Consider the following 22,402-nt stretch of genomic DNA (forward strand, 5'->3'; position numbering starts at 1 on the left):
CAACTTCTTTATCTCAGTCACTGTCTCTTCACACTTTTCTTCATCTGAGGGGTTTTGCATAGAATCCAAACTTTCATGAAGTGTAGTGGCTGCAGGAATAGCCTCCATTTCAGAAAGGTTAAGATCATTATCTTGGTCTTCATAGCCTTTAATTGTCATCTCTGGACCATCCACCGTGTCCAGAGCCCTCCCGGCCAAGCACATTTCTTCCTTCCTCTGCTCATTACGCCAATCACTTTGCTCTTTTAGAAGAAAATCTGGACCATGGAGCCATAGATCCTGTTTATGATGCCACAATTCTGGTCTGGTAGCTATGTCTGCAGGGTTTTCTTTTGAGTTGACATAGCGCAGCTCTGCACCCAAGATGTCCTTAATTTGCTTGATCTCATTGACTCGTCTCGATACAAATGGTGGAAGTAGTCTACTCGATTTGATCCAAGCTATGACAACTTGACTGTCCGTCCACAAATATATCTTGCATATATTTAGATCTATGTGGCTTTTAACATACCTCAGAAGTCTACTTCCTATCAGATACCCTAGCAATTCAAGTCTAGGAATTTTGAGATCACTTTTGTCTTCTGCTGGGGTTACTCTACATTTTGACATGAGAAAAGAAGTTGATACTTGCTTTTCAGTTATGACTCGCAGATAAACGACTGCTGCATATGCATTCATAGATGCGTCAGTGAAGCAATGTAGTTCATACTTCGTGCATTCTGACTTTGATCCACTTGCGACATGTCTTGGCAGTTCTACGTTCTTAACAGCTTTTAAATTCTCAATTATGCTCCTCCATGATGTCGACAAGTCTTCAGGCAGAATCTCATCCCATTTAAACTTTCTAGTGCAAATCTCCTGGAACAAGAGTTTTCCTGGTAGCATGAGCGGTGATACAAAGCCGCATGGATCATACAGACGTGCCAGCACTCTCAAGACTCCTTTCTTTGTAATGCCTCTGTCTGTGATCTCGCTCTCAAAGGTTTCGTTATTCATTTTGAGCCGTAGAGTGTCATTTTCCAAATTCCATACCAAACCGAGGATCTTCATTTCACTTTCCTGTTTAGCTCTCTTTTGTTTGGGAATCTTGTCTACAAAATCTTTGTCATTAGACATCCAGTCTCGTATGTTCATTCCTAATTCTTTAAATGAGTTTGTTGTTTGAGCATACAAATTGAGAGCCTCTTCTCTTGATTGAACTGACGTCACTAAATTGTCTACATAACATTTATCTGCTATCACTGGAAGAAGACTTTTGTTAGTCCTTGAAATGTGATATCGAATTGTTGCCGCTAAGAGAAAAGGGCTTGATATTACTCCAAAAGGCACTCTGCAGAACCTATATTGCATGATATTGTCTTCAGTCAGTTCCTTATTCAAATCTTTGACCCAGAGAAACCTGGTTACATCCTTGTCCTCTTCTTGTAGACCAACTTGAAGAAAAGCCTTTTCAACATCGGCGGTGATAGCAATTTTCCCAATTCTAAATTTCAGTATCAATCCTGTAAGGTCTTCCAGCATGTTCGGACCTCTGTATAAGCACTCATTCAAGCTTTTCTCGTTTTTTAGCTTAGCTGAAGCATCATAGACTAGCCGACCCTTTTTACCCTTTTGTTGAACCATATGAAAGGGCAGATAGTGAACTGGATGGTCACCATGAATGGTAGGATCCACAGCTTCTATTATGTTAGCTTCAAGCTGTTCCTTTAAAATTTTCTCATACTCCGTCATGACTTCCTTATTTGATCTTCGTAATACACCCTTTAATCTTCCAAAGGCAAGTCCAAAATTAGTAGGCAATTTTGGAGGATACTCTATCCACGGCCACTTGACCTGGTACCTTCCTTCACTGTATTTGACAGTCTCGTTAAAGTGCTGAACGGCTTCTTCCTCACATGTAGTTTTTGGAGAATCACATATCCCGATGCTCTCAAGTGACCATAAAAATTTGACATCTATGGTACGCAGAGGAAGATCTGGTTCTGTAAAATAGTCTTGATTAATTTCATGGCACTGGCAATATGTGGCCACTGATAGAGTGTCCCCTTCCTTGTTGTCAGTAGCACTTCCTGCGAGGAACCAACCAAAATCAGAATCAACTAGGAAAGTATCATTTCCCAAATCAACACTCTTCCTGATAAATGAGAAGTATAAATCATTTCCAATCAACAAATCGATGCCTGCGCCAGTAGAAGCATCGTCCGCCAAGATGTCTATCATTGGTGACTCTACCTTAGCCATGGGTACCTCTGCGGTGATGTATGGAACTATATTCACTCTAATCAGTCTTTCAACATTACGTTTACTCACTACAGTTATTGTTGCATATGGGCAAAACATTTCTCTAGGGTTTTCTGATCCAAATGTATAAATCATCAAACAATCTTCTCCATCAGGTTTAATTCGTAATAATTTTGCTATTCTGTTTGTAATATAAGTTCGTTGACTTCCAGAATCAAGTAAAAGTCTAACGCTCAGACTTCTCCCCTCCGCTGTCCTTACTTGGGTTACTGCCGTCCTTCTGCACCTTCTGTCGGCAAAGTGCTCTATTATGCATTCTAGAGCAATGTACACATTTCCTCCTTCTTGTGCACTTAGAGGCACGGTGTCCTATTTGGAAGCACACATAACACCTATCTTTCAGCTTGCCAATCCTCTCCTTATATGTGTTAAATTTGGTACAATCCTCGCTGTAGTGTTCTTCATTGCAAAATATGCACATTCTCTTAGGGCGTTTCCTATTAGGTTGAGCTGAAATTGCCTCTCTCTTTTGTTGCCATTTCCTTTTCCTTACAGCTCCAATTTGCAGTGTTGCTGTTGAAGCAGGTGTACTCATCTCCGTTGTGTCATTGGATTTTACCGGAATCACAGAACTCTTCATGTTCGTAACAACTGAACTCTCCATGGCTGTTATTACGGCATCCAAAGCCTTTCGGACTGCATCAAAGGAATCATCGGTTGACATAAGCCACACTTGGTATACCACTCTTGATGGAAATTTATTAAGTACAATAACTCTAAGGTAACTAGCATCAACTTTCTCCCCTAGAGCTTCTAATACCCTCAGGTGCTTCTCTATAATCTTCAGGTGAATCCTTCGCTACAGCCAGATTTTGCAAAGCATCATTGTGAGCATCGATGACCTTTGTAGGTTTACCAAAGCGGCTATTGAGAATGTCTACCGCAATCGGATAGTTGATGTTAGTAGTTTCCAGACCCTCAACTGCTTGAAGGGCTGGTCCCTCCAATGACGCTAGCAAGTATGAAAGCTTCTCAACGTTGGCAATGTCCTTACTATCAACATTAGCCGCGAATTTATCCCAAAAACTGTTCCATTTTAGAATGTCACCATTATATTTCCCTAACTCTAATTTAGGTAGACGCGTTCTATGATTGTTTTCTCCCTCATGGCAGTATAGTTTTATCGCAATTTCTAATTCGGTAAGCGTGTCCTCCGCTTTTACTTGCATATCTCGACATTCATTGCAGAAATCTTCTTTTATGTCCGTTGCGCCAGACAAATATCTATTTAAATCTGTTGTGAGTGATAACAATCTACTATTAACATTAATTTTCACAGCAATTATCCTGTCCCTTGCTACACCAGTCTCAATGCTGTTAAGGGCCTCTGTGGCTCCCTTTAACGCTTCTGTTAGCCTTTCTAGGCGCAATTGTAACGTGGAAAGCAGAAAGTCCATTTTGTACGCAATGCAAGCTACCGATATACTTCATATGCTTCTAAATCTTATGTGAATCTTGCATTTTGCTTGATGCTAATAACGGCTTATTTAGCAGTCCACTTCAACACTTTGGCACTCTTTAATTAAGTAATTGCACTTCTATTCGATTGTATATTTCTAAAACAAAAGTTTTTTCACAACCGGCGAAAGAAAAAACGGGTAAGTTTGCAAAAGTAAAACCATAGACTAACTTGAAACTTCTAGAGTTTCTAGACTTCACTTAAATCTCCTCTACACGACGCGACCGCTCGATCTGTCATACCAAACGGTTCCGTTCCAAACACAATAAATATTCCGTAACGTAAATAATGACCGTAGGGAAAATAATACAACAAGTAAATGTTTCAATACTTCTTTTTGTCTTTTACACAATAAAAATAAAGTTGGTGTAATAAAGCTAACGAGGAAACGTGCGCAAGTACAAATTTAATAAATAAATTTGCAAATAATTTTGATCGAACGTAAACAGTGGCGTGTTTCTGAACGTGATCAGAGACTAAGTTCAGTGTTGCCAGAGTAAAAAGCGTAATTATAGTTTGTCAAAGGACTGTCTCATTTCAATCATAGACAGAGAGAATCATACTATCCCTGTCTTACACCAGTACTAGCATCCACAGGAAAAGGATGAGTACAGCGTCTTGCTCTTATTTACTGCCAATTTGGTTTGACCAACTATAATTACTTTTAAACACGGTATTACAACAAATAACAAAATCAGCGCAAAAAATGCTGATCTATCGAGAAGAAGGAAAACAAAAACAAGGAATCGTCTGTCGGCCGGTCCACCGTGTAATAAAATTCTACAATCAGTCAGCACTAAGCTCGAGACATACATATTCTCTTCGCGGCTGGGAAATATTACTGTCCATGTGTACGCACCACAATGGGTCAAAACTATCCCATGTGTACGCACCACCATGGGCATACCCAAACCGAAAAAAAGTCGAGTTGAATAAATAAATAATTCAACATTAAGTACGACAACTCTTATTCTCATTCTAAAGTCCAAACACGTGAACCGCAGCCGATAGATTTTTTAAGCATCTCCACCAAAACATGTAGCGGAGTTTTACTCCAAGGGGGATGTAATGATAACCTCGCTACATGGATCTCTACGAATACAAAGCACAGTATAAAATAGCTATTGCACTGACCAGGAATCAACACTCGATGGGCGCACAATTCCATCTACTCTCAATCTCATATCTCTTATTCTCTTGTTATGAATGTAACCTCAACACTCTCAGGGAGATTAGAAGGGCCCCAAGTCCCGTGGCTTGTATCAGTGGATGCACGGCACAACTGAATCTCGACAAGAGAACTCATCGTGCATCCCGCATTTCATAGGTATACTCTTCTCAACCTCATGCGATGAGTACTGAGGTGGGAACCATGTGGTCCCCGACGAGCCTCCACAACAACCCCTACAGCTCATCCATCAGCCTCCATAAGAAACCTCCAGTAACTCAAACCGATAACCTCCAGCCACCTCACTTGTTACATTCAAACTCGAGCTACACACAAAGAATAACAATTCTTTAACTCAGCTCTATCTCAAGCATATCTCAAGTCTCTCTCGTTAATTCAAGGTCACTGCAATATCTATATATCACAAAATATAGATATGTTTCGCTTACCAAGAGCCTCCTGTACCTGAATGCACTCGCGACACCACGTGTTACGTACCAGCATTCAGACGACCTTTCTCAACTTGTCTCCACTCGCTCCCGCCATCTTGCTCTGCTCGTCACCTATAACACTGGCCGACCTCGATCGCCAGTGTTACCAGTGAAAAGTACGCTAAGAGTGACAGATAGGATACATACCACAATAACAGACTTCGCGATCTCCGCGACAGTGGCTATACAAATCAAAAGTAAGTTAATGTAATTTTCAATCCAGAGTTAATTTGCATACTGACCACTGATTATAGGTCTGGCACAAAATTATAGGTTTAATGGTACTCAGCTAGGCACAAAAATAATTCAACAGTAATCTACAGCAATCAGTTCATGTATGGTCGGTGATTATGTAGTATTGAAATGGACCGAGTACTTCAAAACGACTTTTCTTTTTCAGTTCTACATCTATCGGTGTACCCGAAGAGGCCATTTAAGGTTTTTGTTTACATAATTATGTAGTCCCTTTAAATAAAAAATATTTCTATTTTGTTATATTTTTTGTAATTCAGCACCAGGAAAAAACTTTATTCAGGTTTTATTTATTTATTTTTTATTTATTAAAATAAATCGGGTGATTTCTTTTCATATGACACATTTCATATTAAAATCAGTGCACTTACTGCGGTTGAAGATTTCTTTTAAATAAATTTATTTGTAAGAGCGTGCATAATTGAACTTAAATATTTCGTGAAGAATAAAAGGTTATCGGTGTCGGTTTTTTTTTGTAATACTTTTTATATACTCAGAACTATATATATATACATTTATTAAACTATTCGTTCCATTTTTTTTAAGAAATCAAGCAAAAACTATCAATCGAGTAAGAAAAAAAATTAAAATGGCGTTTTTTGTCAAAAGTATTCAGTATATGTTTTTGAGTAATTTTTTATAAGTAATGTATATAATGAGCTTTTATTTGGGATATTAAACATTAAAATCGATTAGTTAAGCTTGTGGAATTTTTTGAAATATATTTTGAAGAAATTTACACTCACATTCAAACTTTCATATTTCGTGAAGTATGAGAGGTATCGGTGTCGGGTTTTTTGTATAATACTTGTTATTTATTCAGTAATATATATATGTAATAAAATATTCATGTTCCATACATTTTTTTTTGAGAAATCAAGTAAAAACTATCAATTGAGTAAAAAAAAACCTTAAGATGCCGTTTTCTGTCAAAAGTATTCAGTATATATTTTTTGAGTATTTTTTTAAAAGTAATGTATATAATGAGCTTTCATTTGAGATATTAAACATTTAAATCGGTTCATTGGTTTAGCTTGTAGAATTTTTTGAAATATTTTTTAAAGAGGTGGCGCCATCTCTGTTCCTAAGGGGTGAAACTTGCGCTGCTGCAGGTCAAATCACTCAGTTTGGTCCCTTCTAGCACTGTGCAAAGCGGCTTGCTTTTATCATGAAGTGCAGCATCCGAGCAAAAAATGGCCATAACAAGTATGACTATATTGAATCTATATATATATTACGCGAGGCCGATTTTTGTTCATCCCATCAGATCTACAGTTATGGTCCGATTTTGATAAATGATATGTCATTAAATTCGTCTCATGCTACAGATTTGCAATAAGCTCTTAGCTTTTGTGATTTTTTCCCGAAAAAGTACTAAAAAGTTAATTTGAAAAAATGTACCACGTGACCTTTGTTCTGACTTGAGATCGAATTGAACTCAAACCTATATCCTATGTATGTCAGGTATCCAATCCATTCAAATATTTGTTTTGAGACTGTAACATGCATACACCACACTAAAAATTATATTAAAACACCATAAAATTTTATTATTGTGTTTGGCAACATGTCAGACATGTGTCATCCACATCGTACTCATCAAAATGACACATGTATATTTTATTGTTGCTTTGGCCCATAGAAGGTAGGATCCTATTATATTTCTCAAGCTTCATTCTTCAGATATAAAAACCAGGTAGTCCTTTAACCTACTAGGCAACTCATCGCATGTTTAAAGTAGGTAGCAAAAGCTTTAACTCAAACAGGTCTATCCCTACTTTTCCTTGATGGGGCGCGCGGCTTGCCGCCATTGCTCATTCTTTATTCTTGCGAGGCAACGAACGCACGTAAAATCATAATTTTGTTTCAGTCGTTTCAAATGCCTATACGTAGTGCACTTAGTGCAGACATTATACGATTTATACGAGAATACGAGATGTAAGCTGTGGGATTATTCGTTTCGTATTCGTTGTGCAATATAAAATATATTTGTTATTAAAATTGTTCATCATCCTGGAGGTTAGTCGAGAACTAACACGAAGGAATAAATCATCCTGGGGGTTGGTCGTGAATCAACACGAAGGAATAAATCATCCTGGGGGTTGGTCGTGAATCAACACGAAGGAAAAAATTATCTTGGGGATTGGTCGTGAACCAACACGATGGAAAGTTTGTTCGTACTTCGAACACCGATTGCGCCCGGGGGTTGGTCGTGAACCAACTAAAGGTTTAAGTAAGATCGGACAGCGCGCAACGAAACAAAGGGCCCTAAATAATCATATTGTGTTGTGTTAAAGAGACGAGGGAGGCTTTCTTTTTATTTGGTTTTAGATGGCCCAACAGAAGAAACTCAAGCAAAATTGCCGAGTGATAATAGATTCTTCAGATCCTGAAGAAAAATCAGATACTTACTTAAGTGTAACTATTTTAACTATTTTTCTAAAAAACTTACACTTTGTGATCAAATACCTTGCATTTACTTAGTACCGCGCGGGCCGTGAGTCCACGACTGGTAACTATAAACCTGGGGGGCGGCCTAGAGTCGTCACGAAGATAGAACTTGCTTGGGGTTGGCCGTGAGTCAACACGATAGCAATGCATAACACAATTTAATAAATCTATAGCGGTTCTCGATCAAAACCACGCACATTTTAAAACACCAAGTTCAAGTTTTTCTATGTGCAATAAAGAATTATCTTTTAAGTTCAAGTTCAAATATACTTTATTCATGTAGGCCTATTTATGTAATCTAAAACCTTACGGGTTTTATTTTGAAAAACATTCGAAGTCTACCCTCGAATTAAAAATATTTCTTTTAAATTTTTTCACCAGCGCTCCGCGGTTCAGTTTTGATTTGTGCGTGTCAGAGACACGTCGGTCTAGCTGCCGAAATGTTCGGCACAAGACTACATTGCCTTTTAAAATAAATGCTTACATATAAAATATATTTGGATTTTTAATATCCAATTATATGTGACAGAATAAATTTTACTCACACCTAACGGTACTTTTATCTGCCCAGAGGTTGAATTTGAATAAACACGAGACTACCTCGTAAATTTATAATTGAAACAATACAATAGTACCTATATTGTTTTTATATTACCCACATAAGTATAACTTGTCTCTAAAAGTGGGAATTGCTAAATAGGTGTACCTACATCACGTCACGTGATGTGAATCTGATCGAAATTCCTAAACTTAAGCTGGATAAAATCTCTTTTACCACAAATGAAATGTAATAAACTAAGTGGTAATACCCTGCACAATGTATATATTTTGGTGACCATTTTTGAATGTTTATATATGCATATAAATATAACCATACAAATTATCGGGATACGTACGCCAATATTGTTATGGGATACATGAAAATATAAATATATTTATAATACCGTGATCGCTTAAAGGCATAGGCGATGTCAGTATCTAAGTACCTTGTCTCTGTTTGAAAATATGATTTTACTTTTTTAAGTGATATTGAATATGAAATAAAACTATGAAAACGGATTATACGGTTGACCACGAACGCTGTAAAGAGTTCGAAACGTCGGGATGTATTATAAATTCAATATACGCGATATAATCCGTTTTCATAGTTTTATTTCATGAGTAACTATCGCGGTAACCGAAGACAATATGATATTGAATAATTAAATAATTTGAATCATCCAATTGTAACAAAGACACCTAACTGAATTGAATTACAGGAAAATGGGTTTATTCATCATTATCTATCTAATAAACCCAATGAAACAATTTGTGAGTACTGGATATGAAAGAAAGAAAGAAAATAACTTTATTTTGCATAAAATATGGTACAAAAGGTGGTCAGACAATATTATACATAAGTAACACATATTTCACCAGCATCTGGCATGCAAAAAACTAAACTTACAACTGAAGCTAAGAAACAAACGCAAACACGTTTTACGCTTATTTCTTCATAAATACAAGTTCATGCCGAAGCCTGACAAAGTGACCATTAGAGTACCATCTAACTGAGTTAATGATAAAGCGGTTTCGGTACAATTTGGCTAAATACACACACGAATATATTTGTTCGCATCTCTCACAGATATTTAATATTTATTTTTATGGTCGTAAATAATGGGTAACTAGGTAAATACCTATTAACCTGTATCAAAACTACAAAACGATTACCTTCCGATTATCTTTTAAAGGATCACCCTCAGATTATGTACATAAAAATATAAATACATAATTAAGAAGCTAATAGAAACCGTAAAAAATCAATAAATGACGAATGCACCTATGGTTCAACTCTCATGTGTCGGTCGCGATACTCTTTCAGCCATCATCAATACGATGGTACCATGCAATACGTTTTTGCCAAGTTTAAAATATATGTACCATAATATTATAAGTTTAGTGACTGTAGTTGGTGGGGACCCACCACTTGCAATACCGTTATGTCATTAATATAGCACATTCATGACATAAGTCATGGATTAAAATATTAAGATGAATCCACTTAATATAATATTTGTTTTCTGAACTCTCAATACAACCATAGTAGCAATACAGCAAGGACAATTTTTTATTATTATTCCGGCTTTAATGTTTACATTTTATAAATATACAACATTACGTCGCACAGTCTTTCGTTCCTTGCAGAGCGAATACTTGAATGGAGGGCATAAGTTTTTAGATTTGATGCTTAATATCTGAATTTCTGTTGATTGATATTCATTTCATTTCATTGATTGCGTGGTTGATTGCTGTGCTGTCCCGTTCGCGCTGCGAGAATAGAAGCCGCAACACCAATATTTGTGAAAATATGGTCAATCGCGCCTTGCGGTCAATAATAGTAATTTAAAAAAAATAAAAAAGGTTCATATCATTTATATATTCTATTTAAAGGTACTCGTCACATGCAGCCATTTATAAATGTATACTAAATTAATTCCTAATGATGTTTGTTAAACGCTGATTTTACCTACTCAGGTTTAACTGGATATTATTATGCATTTTAATAGCTCGAATATATGTACATTAGGTACGTATATATAATTAAATGATAAATAAATATTCTGTTACCATTAATGGACCTTGGCCCATTCATTATATGTAATATGAGCGCAATAATAAACATTTGAGTGTGAGTAAATTACAATCTTATTTGAAAGATTACTTCGAAAGCTGAGTAGACTGCTAGTCTTATAAATTATTTTTGTTTAGAATACCTTTGGTGATGTCACACATATGACATGCTTTATGCTTAATAACTGAACAGAAAGCATAATTTATGCACGTTCATATATTTTTTAGATTTCAGTGGTGGATTTTTTAATTTGATAAAAATCAAAATATAATTCTTCTTGGGTAAATCAAAGGACTTAAAAACGACGTTAGACATGTTTCGAGCAAATACATGTTTTTTGTTAAGTTAAAGCTCTCGAAAACGCGCTAGGCCGCGTGAGTCTTTGTCCATTGCACGCCGTGTCACTATTCGTTGATCAGGAGCTGCTGTAAGCCAATTTGCGCGTGCACGCGCCTAATAACTGAATTTTCTCATTGTCGTCGTCTGCTCAGAGATCATCGTAAACAGGATGAGTCGTCGTGAGACAGACATCACACGGCCTACGCGTTATAAGCGTCAAGACGCGGGAAAAGACATCACAGCCACAGCGTATCCCACCCTGTATGGAGGTAACGCTGGGTTGTATCGTTAGCCTAAATTACGTCTTATCTTCGTAGATAATTACACTTAGACGAGCCTGAATCTTGTCATCAATAGTGTACTGTTCTGAGCCTTCAAAAATTCCGTATCGCGGACAAGAACTGCTAGTGAATTTTAATACATTTCACAAAAGGACATATGTCTTATGAGTTTACTCGTATTAAACTTTTTCAAATCGAATTAAACTTAATGCAAAGTAGACCACAAATTGTATGGAATCTTAGTCAATTAGGTTTTATGAAGAACAAATTAGATTTTGTTTAAATATCCTAATACGTAAAAGTACAACCTGGCTATACCTAATATATGTATACCTTTTTGAACCTGCATTGCTAAACTTTCCCGTGCTTCTTAACAATACCTTATAACTCAATTGGAACAGTAAACTTGTGTATAACATACACATATGTACATGGTAGATAATTATTCCTACAAATATGTTTTCAAAAATAAATATGCTATGATAATATTGATAATGGGAAAGAATGCAGCAAAACTTTCAACTCTTAACATCTACCTGGTTTTTATATCTGAAGAATGAAGCTTGAGAAATATAATACATGATCAAACGAACTTCAAAGTGAAGTTCGATCAGTATTATATGAGTAAGCTTCATTCGAAGATATAACTACCCTCCCTCCCCTATACCCGGAAAGAAAGTTTTGCTTTAGAAAGTAAAGTCTCTAAAAATAATGAGCAATGGCGGCAAGCCGCGCGCCCCATCAAGGAAAAGTAGGGATAGACCTGTTTGAGTTAAAGCTTTTGCTACCTACTTTAAACATGCGATGAGTTGCCTAGTAGGTTAAAGGACTACCTGGTTTTTATATCTTCGAATGAAGCTTACTCATATAATACTGATCGAACTTCACTTTGAAGTTCGTTTGATCATGTATAGAAGTGGCGTACCGCGTGCGCCCGTGAGGGACATAATTTGTAGCCCACCAGCCCACCATAAACCATACAAATCGGTGGGGAAAAGCATCTATATTTACTTCAAAAAGCACGTACGGCGAGGTTTGTTCTTATGAGGATGTTAAATGATGTCGGTCAGCCAATGGGGTTGGCAATTGTCAAAGGTTTGCAGAGATGGCGCCATCATAGCTTGCCCCTTTTTCAGAAAACAAAAAAACAAAAATTTGACACAATTCTAGGGATTGACAGGGCAAGCTATGCTGGCGCCCTCTGTTAATTATTTCGACCGGCCAACCTCATTTTCCGCATCGGTCCGCGCCCTTGGTGCAGTGCGGCGTATGTGCGATCGTGTGTAAAATCCATAACAGACTACCGCACCGCACCGCGATCTTGGTGCGCCATACCCATAAGTGAGAGCGAGAAAGAGAATATCTCGAAAAGCCGTATTGGTGCGGTCAAAATATCTCTTTCTCGCTCTAACTTATAGCTGCGTCCTTAACGTATGTACAGTGACAACCTTGCACACTATCGATACGTGCGCCGCACCGCACCATTAAGGCTGCGGTGAGTTGTGGTAGTCTCTAACGGCTTTTACGATAGTCTGTTAAATACGGCTATAATATTTCTTTCTCGCTCTAACTTATAGCTGCGTCCTTAACGTACGTACGGTGACCACCTTGCGCATTATCGATACGTGCGCCGCATCGCACCAAGGTCGCGGTGAGGTGTGGTAGTCTCTAACGGCTTTTAAGATAGTCTGTTAAATACGGCTATAAAGCGGCTAACACATTACCGAACCGCACCAAGGTCATTGTGTTACGCACCCATAAGTAAGAGCGAGAAAGCAATATCTCTTTCTCGCTCTTACTTATAGGTGCATCGCACAATGACCAGTGCGGTGTGGTAATGTGTTAGGCGCTTAAGGTGGGCTGCCGTACGCAGAGAGCGAGAAAGAGATATTTTGACGGTACCAACTTACCAAGGTCGCGGTCCAGTCGTTGTACATACTTTCAAAAAAGTAAATAAATAAAAAAACTAAATTAGGTTCAAGGGCCTGACACTCTTTGATAGAGAAAGATAGTCTTATTGCGATTCCTATAAGAGGAAAGAGAAAATAGTGCCATGCTTTATCTTTATCACCGACCGGGCATTTTTTCATGGTCGGGTTTGCTATGATGGCATAACCCGACCATGAAAAAATGCCGAATGAAATGGAGGCGATGGCGAAATACCGAAATTTATAAGAGTGAAAGAGAAAAAACCGGCCAAGTGCGAGTCGGACTCGCCCACCGAGGGTTCCGTACTTTTTAGTATTTGTTGTTATAGCGGCAACATAAATACATCATCTGTGAAAATTTAACTGTCTAGCTATCACGGTTCGTGAAATACAGCCTGGTGACAGACAGACGGACAGGAGTCTTAGTAATAGGGTCCCGTTATTCTTATTACCCTTTGGGTACGGAACCCTAAAAAGGATTATGCTGCCATACATGAAACTGTCTTTCTCATGAATATGTCTTTCTCTTACCCCTGGTCGCTCGGTTTCATGTCTATAACTACGTGTATATACTATGTCTATTATTAGGTCAGAGGGTCTACCGCGAAAACCGAAATTCGCAAATTGCGGGGATCTTTCTCTTTTACTCCAATGAAGGCGTAATTAGAGTGACAGAGAAAGATGCCCGCAATTTGAACTTCGATTTTCGCGGTATAGCCCAGACACGGAATGTCACGAAATGTTTGTAAAATGTTTGTAAACTTCAGTCTCATGAATAATAGGAAAAAGAGAATTAAATATGAATTATACTCTAGCCCTATGAAATTTTAGGCATGAGAGCCAAATGACAAGAAGGCATCCTATCCACGAAATCTTGATTTACCGTATCATATCGCGGTCGCGTATCATGATTTTTAGTTTAGAAAGATGCGAAAAGATAGACAATAATTATGTCTTTTTTGCATCAAAACTAACGATCACAAAACATGCTGGTAGGTGCTACGCGACCGAAATATCATCATTCGCTTGCCCTTGTCCCATTCATTTGGGGTCGGCGCAGCATGTCTTTTTCTTCCATACATCTCTGTCACCCGTCATCTCATCATTCACTTGCGTTAGTTTCATATCATCTTTCACATAGTCCATCCACCTTTTCCTCGGTTTTCCTCTCCTCGTACTTCCCTCCACATTCATTCTTAATACCTTTCTCGTCACATGACTTTCATCCCTCCGCATCACATGCCCGTACCATGCTAGGCGATTTGCCCTTACTTTTTCTGTTATGGGTGCAACTTTCAGGCTTCCTCTTATATACTCATTCCTTATCCTATCCATTCTCGTCACGCCACACATCCACCTTAACATTCTCATCTCCGCTACATGCAATCTCTTTTCATCCGTCATCTTAAGGGCCCAACACTCTGATCCATACATGACGACAGGTCTTATGATCGTTTTATAAATTTTACCCTTCAACCGAAGGGGCATACGGGCGTCACAAATGGTTCCCGTAACCTGTCGCCATTTCATCCATCCTGTGCTAATCCGGTTTTTCACGTCACGGTCAATATCGCCATCGCACTGTACGAGCGAACCGAGGTACTTGAAGTCGGAGCAGACCGGCAATGTAACGCTATCGAGTTCTATGGCAGCAAAACTGGAGAGACCGCCAAAATCGCAGAACATGTGTTCTGTTTTAGATCTGCTGATCTTTAGGCCAACATTCTCCAATTTATGCCGCCATTTCTCAAGTCTGCTCTGCACCTCTAGTTCGTTTTCACCTACAAGCACAATGTCATCAGCAAACAGCATACACCAAGGTGCCTTCTCCTGTATGTCCGACGACAGAGCGTCCATAACTAGCAGAAAGAGGTAAGGGCTTAAAGCCGATCCCTGGTGCAAGCCTACTGTGACACTGAACCTGTCGGTGGTGCCAGCGGCTGACCGGACGCGTGTACAACATCGCTCGTACATTGACCGGATTAGCTCCACATACTTCCCAGGCACGCATTTCTCTTTCAGAGCCCACCACAAAACCTCTCGGGGTACTCGATCGTATGGTTTTTCGAGGTCAACAAACGCCATATGCTGGTTCTTTTTGGCATGTCTGTATTTTTCACACATTTGGCGAAGTGCAAAAATGGCGTCTGTTGTACCTCTCCCCGGCATAAACCCGAACTGGTTTTGTGTTATATCACTCTCATCTCTCAGGCGTCTCTCTATCACTTTTTCCCATATTTTCATGCTATGTGACATGAGCTTTATTCCTCTATAGTTGTTGCATTCCTGTACATCCCCTTTGTTTTTAAAAATGGGCACCAGCAAACTGTCACACCATTCGTCGGGGATTATTTCTTCATGCAACAACTTATTGAAGAATAAAGTCAGCCACATACATCCATCCTCACGCAATAACTTCCATCCATTCCATAACGCGACCGAAATATAATACGCTAAAATTATACAAACGTGTCGCCATTTTATAAGAAACTAGCTTTTGCCCGCGACTTCGTCTGCGTGGAATTAGTAATTTGGGTATCTTAATTCTTAAACCAATCTGCTTTTTAATCCATCCTTTTTTAACCCCCAAATTGGTCCACACTATACATTTCCACCCCATTTTTTACACCCTTAAGGGATGATTTCGGGGATAAAAGTTATTTTATATCATTTCCCACAGCTCAAACCATCCCCATACCAAGTTTCATCTAAATCGGTTGAGCGGTTATTGATTCCCCATACAAATTTCCACCCCCTTTTCACCCCCTTGAGGGGTGACTTCTGGGATAAAATGTATCCTATGTCCTTCCCCGGGACTCAAACTATCTGTATACCAAATTTCAACTAAATCGGTTTAGCGGTTTAAGCGTGAAGAGGTAACACACAGACAGACAGACAGACAGACAGACTTTCGCATTTATAATATTACTAGCTTTTGCCCGCGACTTCGTCTGCGTGGAATTAGTAATTTGGGTACCTTAATTCTTATCTGCTTTTTAATCCATCCCTTTTTTACCCCCAAATTGGTCCACACTATACATTTCCACCCCATTTTTTACACCCTTAAGGGATGATTTCGTGGATAAAAGTTATTCTATATCCTTTCCCACAGCTCAAACTATCCCCATACCAAGTTTCATCTAAATCGGTTCAGCGGTTATTGATTCCCCATACAAATTTCCACCCCCCTTTTCACCCCCTTGAGGGGTGATTTCAGGGATAAAGTATCCTATGTCCTTCCCGGGACTCAAACTATCTGTATACCAAATTTCATCTAAATCGATTCAGCGGTTTAAGCGTGAAGAGGGAACACACAGACAGACAGACAGACAGACTTTCGCATTTATAATATTAGTATGGATATATAGTAAAATATATAGTAATAATATAGTTATATAGTATATAGTATGGATAATTATGTATAATATTTCATATTCTGTGGGTATAGTCAGCATCAAATAGATAGTGACAGCCAGTGATTCATCTGAAGACGTCACATTTCCTGATTTCATTAAGCGTTCAGTCTTAGGCTGCCTGTCCACAGGAGCGGAGCGAGGTGGCGGAGCGATGAGCGAGGAAAAATCTCCGCTCTGAAATTTTAATGAAATTCTATTGCTGGATTTTTTCCTCGATTACCGCTCCGCTCCAGTGGACAGGCAACCTAACTTTTAGAACCATACTCTAGCGGCGTGTTAACGCCGCAACGGATCTCTAGTTATATTTAATACTCAATATTTTTATTTTTATTTTCGTTAGTTTAGCTAGTTTATAGTTAGTTATTAAGAAATATATGGTTTTTTTTATGCCTGCAATAAAACATCTATATATATATTACGCGAGGCCGATTTTTGTTCATCCCATCAGATCTACAGTTATGGTCCGATTTTGCTAAATTATATGTCATTAGATTCGTCTCATGCTACAGATTTGCAATAAGCTCTTAGTTTTTTGATTTTTTCCCGAAAAAGTACTAAAAAGTTAATTTGAAAAAATATACCACGTGACCTTTGTTCTGACTTGAGATTGAATTGAACTCAAACCTATATCCAATGTATGTAAGGTATCCAATCCATTCAAATATTTGTTTTGAGACTGTAACATGCATACACCACACTAAAAATTATATTAAAACACCATAAAATTTTATTATTGTGTTTGACAACATGTCAGACATGTGTCATCCACATCGTACTCATCAAAATGACACATGTTTATTTTATTGTTGCTTTGGCCCATAGAAGGTAGGATCCTATAGAAGTGGCGAACCGCGTGCGCCCGTGAGGGACAAAATTTGTAGCCCACCAGCCCACCATAAACGATACAAATCGGTGGGGAAAAGCATCTATATTTACTTCAAAAAGCACGTACGGCGAGGTTTGTTCTTATGAGGATGTTAAATGATGTCGGATCTTTAAGGTAAACGGTCAGTCAATGGGGTTGGCAACTGTCAAAGGTTTGCACAGATGGCGCCATCATAGCTTGCCCCTTTTTCTGTAAGATTTGGCTTAAAGGGCTGGCATCCAGGGCATTAAAAAAACAAAAATTTGACACAATTCTAGGGATTGCCAGGGCAAGCTATGCTGGCGCCCTCTGTTAATTATTTCGACCGGCCAACCCCATTTTCCGCATCGGTCCGCGCCCTTGGTGCAGTGCGGCGTATGTGCGATCGTGTGTAAAATCCCTAACAGACTACCGCACCGCACCGCGATCTTGGTGCGCCACACCCATAAGTGAGAGCGAGAAAGAGAATATCTCGAAAAGCCGTATTGGTGCGGTCAAAATATCTCTTTCTCGCTCTAACTTATAGCTGCGTCCTTAACGTATGTACAGTGACAACCTTGCACACTATCGATACGTGCGCCGCACCGCACCAAGACTGCGGTGAGTTGTGGTAGTCTCTAACGGCTTATACGATAGTCTGTTAAATACGGCTATAATATTTCTTTCTCGCTCTAACTTATAGCTGCGTCCTTAACGTACGTACGGTGACCACCTTGCGCACTATCGATACGTGCGCCGCATCGCACCAAGGTCGCGGTGAGGTGTGGTAGTCTCTAACGGCTTTTAAGATAGTCTGTTAAATACGGCTATAAAGCGGCTAACACATTACCGCACCGCACCAAGGTCATTGTGTGACGCACCCATAAGTAAGAGCGAGAAAGCAATATCTCTTTCTCGCTCTTACTTATAGGTGCATCGCACAATGACCAGTGCGGTGCGGTAATGTGTTAGGCGCTTAAGGTGGGCTGCCGTACGCAGAGAGCGAGAAAGAGATATTTTGACGGTATCAAGGTCGCGGTCCAGTCGTTGTACATACTTTCAAAAAAGTAAATTAAAAAAAACTAAATTAGGTTCAAGGGCCTAACACTCTTTGATAGAGAAAGATAGTCTTATTGCGATTCCTTTAAGAGGAAAGAGAAAATAGTGCCATGCTTTATCTTTATCACCGACCGGGCATTTTTTCATGGTCGGGTTTGCTATGATGGCATAACCCGACCGTGAAAAAATGCCGAATGAAATGGAGGCAATGGCGAAATACCGAAATTTATAAGAGTGAAAGAGAAAAAACCGGCCCAGTGCGAGTCGGACTCGCCCACCGAGGGTTCCGTACTTTTTAGTATTTGTTGTTATAGCGGCAACATAAATACATCATCTGTGAAAATTCAACTGTTTAGCTATCACGGTTCGTGAGATACAGCCTGGTGACAGACAGACGGACAGCGGAGTCTTAGTAATAGGGTCCCGTTATTACCCTTTGGGTACGGAACCCTAAAAAGGATTATGCTACCATACATGAAACTGCCTTTCTCATGAATATGTCTTTCTCTTACCCCTGGTCGCTCGGTTTCATGTCTATAACTACGTGTATATACTATGTCTATTATTAGGTCAGAGGGGTCTACCGCGACAACCGAAATTCGCAAATTGCGGGGATCTTTCTCTTTTACTCCAATGAAGGCGTAATTAGGGTGACAGAGAAAGATGCCCGCAATTTGAACTTCGATTTTCGCGGTATAGCCCAGACACGGAATGTCACGGAGGAATGTTTGTAAAATGTTTGTAAACTTCAGTCTCATGAATAATAGGAAAAAGGGAATTAAATATGAATTATACTCTAGCCCTATGAAATTTTAGGCATGAGAGCCAAATGACAAGAAGGCATCCTATCCACGAAATCTTGATTTACCGTATCATATCGCGGTCGCGTATCATGATTTTTAGTTTAGAAAGATGCGAAAAGATAGACAATAATTATGTCTTTTTTGCATCAAAACTAACGATCACAAAACATGCTGGTAGGTGCTACGCGACCGAAATATAATACGCTAAAATTATACAAACGTGTCGCCATTTTATAAGAAACTAGCTTTTGCCCGCGACTTCGTCTTCGTGGAATTAGTAATTTGGGTATCTTAATTCTTAAACAAATCTGCTTTTTAATTCATCCTTTTTTCACCCCCAAATTGGTCCACACTATACATTTCCACCCCATTTTTTACACCCTTAAGGGGTGATTTCGGGGATAAAAGTTATTTTATATAATTTCCCACAGCTCAAACCATCCCCATACCAAGTTTCATCTAAATCGGTTGAGCGGTTATTGATTCCCCATACAAATTTCCACCCCCCTTTTCACCCCCTTGAGGGGTGACTTCTGGGATAAAATGTATCCTATGTCCTTCCCCGGGACTCGAACTATCTGTATACCAAATTTCAACTAAATCGGTTTAGCGGTTTAAGCTTGAAGAGGTAACACACAAACATACAGACAGACAGACTTTCGCATTTATAATATTACTAGCTTTTGCCCGCGACTTCGTCTGCGTGGAATTAGCAATTTGGGTACCTTAATTCTTATCTGCTTTTTAATCCATCCTTTATTTACCCCCAAATTTATTTTATTTTATTTATTAGGAAAGCAAACAGAAATAAGTGAGCAGGAGATGAGTTTACAAATACACTTAAACTACCTATACTCTTAGGGTACTAAATACAGTTACCAATTTACTAACACTAGGTGCAAGCTCATCAAACAAAATTATGACTACTAACGGAGAAAGAGCCAAAGTAAAGAAAAAAAAAAACAAAAATAAACAAAGCAGTAACGACTAACAAGACTATTTTACAATAATAGTTACTATGTAGGTATTATGCCTATGATCTCTTATTAACTATCCATTGCCAATTTCAGTACTTTTTTCTTGAATTGCAGTTTACTGTTATTAAAGATATCGACTGAAACCCAAAACTTATTGTACTCATCACAAATACGGTGCAAAGGTGCGCGAGCGCCAGCGTGGCTTGAGGATAGCGGGACGGCAAAAGAGTGAGCGCGCACTGCGTGTAGGGACTCTAAAGTAAAGTTGCTCAAGAAGTTCGGAGCTTTTATAACAGCCCGTACAAATATTAAATAGCGTTGTCGCGTCAGCCATTTTACGCCGAGCTTCAAGAGTTGGAAGGTTATATTTTTTAATAAGAGCAATGTAGGACATTTTTTACCTGTTAGTCTACGGTGCATTGACCTTAGGAACCGCTATTGCACCATTTCAATAGCATTGGAATATTTATTATATTTGCGCTTCCAAATTACGGAAGCGTACTCGAGATATGGCCTTACGAGTGCCTTATAAAGCTAACTAACGCTAAAGTTAGCTAAGTATAATTGGTCCACACTATACATTTCCACCCCATTTTTGACACCCTTAACTCCCTTAAGGGATGATTACGTGGATAAAAGTTATTCTATATCCTTTCCCACAGCTCAAACTATCCCCATACCAAGTTTCATCTAAATCGGTTCAGCGGTTATTGATTCCCCATACAAATTTCCACCCCCCTTTTCACCCCCTTGAGGGGTGAATTCTGGGATAAAAGTATCCTATGTCCTTCCCCGGGACTCAAACTTCATCTAAATCGATTCAGCGGTTTAAGCGTGAAGAGGGAACACACAGACAGACAGACAGATAGACTTTCGCATTTATAATATTAGTATGGATATAGTAAAATATATAGTAATAATATAGTAATATAGTTATATAGTATATAGTATGGATAATTATGTATAAGATTTCATATTCTGTGGGTATAGTCAGCATCAAATAGATAGTGACAGCCAGTGATTCATCTGAAGACGTCACATTTCCTGATTTCATTAAGCGTTCAGTCTTAGGCTGCCTGTCTACAGGAGCGGAGCGAGGTGGCGGAGCGATGAGCGAGGAAAAATCTCCGCTCTGAAATTTTAATGAAATTCTATTGCTGGATTTTTTCCTCGATTACCGCTCCGCTCCAGTGGACAGGCAACCTAACTTTTAGAACCATACTCTAGCGGCGTGTTGACGCCGCAACGGGTCTCTAGTTTTATTTTATTTATTATTTATTAAAGTTAAAAAAATCGAAATTGGTCATTTTCAGGATAATCCGCATAAGCTTCTTATATGTAATTAGCAATATAAAAAGGACCATAAAACTGCTGGGAGACAATCTCTATAGTGCCTGAGTGACAAATAATGGCGTCATGCATGTGTTCACTACCGAAATTTGCAAGATCTAAATTATAACTATACCATGAGTCATACATACACGTGTGCTATATCAAACGAAAGGTTATTAAATATATATTATGATTCGTTAATATATTATTAATAAAAACAATGTAGTTTAGGAGCTACAAACAAAGAAAAACCACGTTTTATGAGAAAAGTTCGTGTATATATATTTTATAGCTCAACTAAAAACGTTATAATAATATTGCGTCTAATATAAAAGAAACCAGTTATTCAGTTACGTCACAGCTTAAATTTTTAATTTCCGACAAAAACTGTGGAAGTTGTACAAAAAAAACTAAAGCACGCCAACAATTCTATCTTAATGCGGTCATATTATACAAAGAATAATCCTAATTATCGGGTATTAAATGAAAGAACATTACATAAAACACATGAAAACGATATTTTTGAGTGGAATTATAATTTATGAATTGAATTTGCTTGATAAATAAGCACATGGTAATAATTATAATTTAGATTTTGCAAATTTCGGTAGTGGTCACATGTATGACGCCATTATTTGTCACTCAGGCACTATAGAGATTGTCTTCCGGCAGTTTTATGATAATTTT

At 38.5% G+C, this 22,402-nt stretch overlaps 1 protein-coding gene across 1 annotated transcript in view; it reads right to left on the reverse strand.

Annotated features, from left to right (window-relative positions):
• The window catches only part of LOC134745946 (uncharacterized), a 105,382-nt gene that overhangs the window by 64,928 nt on the left and 18,052 nt on the right, over positions 1 to 22,402 (reverse strand). The gene's annotated exons all lie outside the window — the stretch shown is intronic.

The sequence above is a fragment of the Cydia strobilella genome, chromosome 1 (assembly GCF_947568885.1).
Source record: "Cydia strobilella chromosome 1, ilCydStro3.1, whole genome shotgun sequence".
Classification (NCBI taxonomy): Eukaryota; Metazoa; Arthropoda; class Insecta; order Lepidoptera; family Tortricidae; genus Cydia; species Cydia strobilella.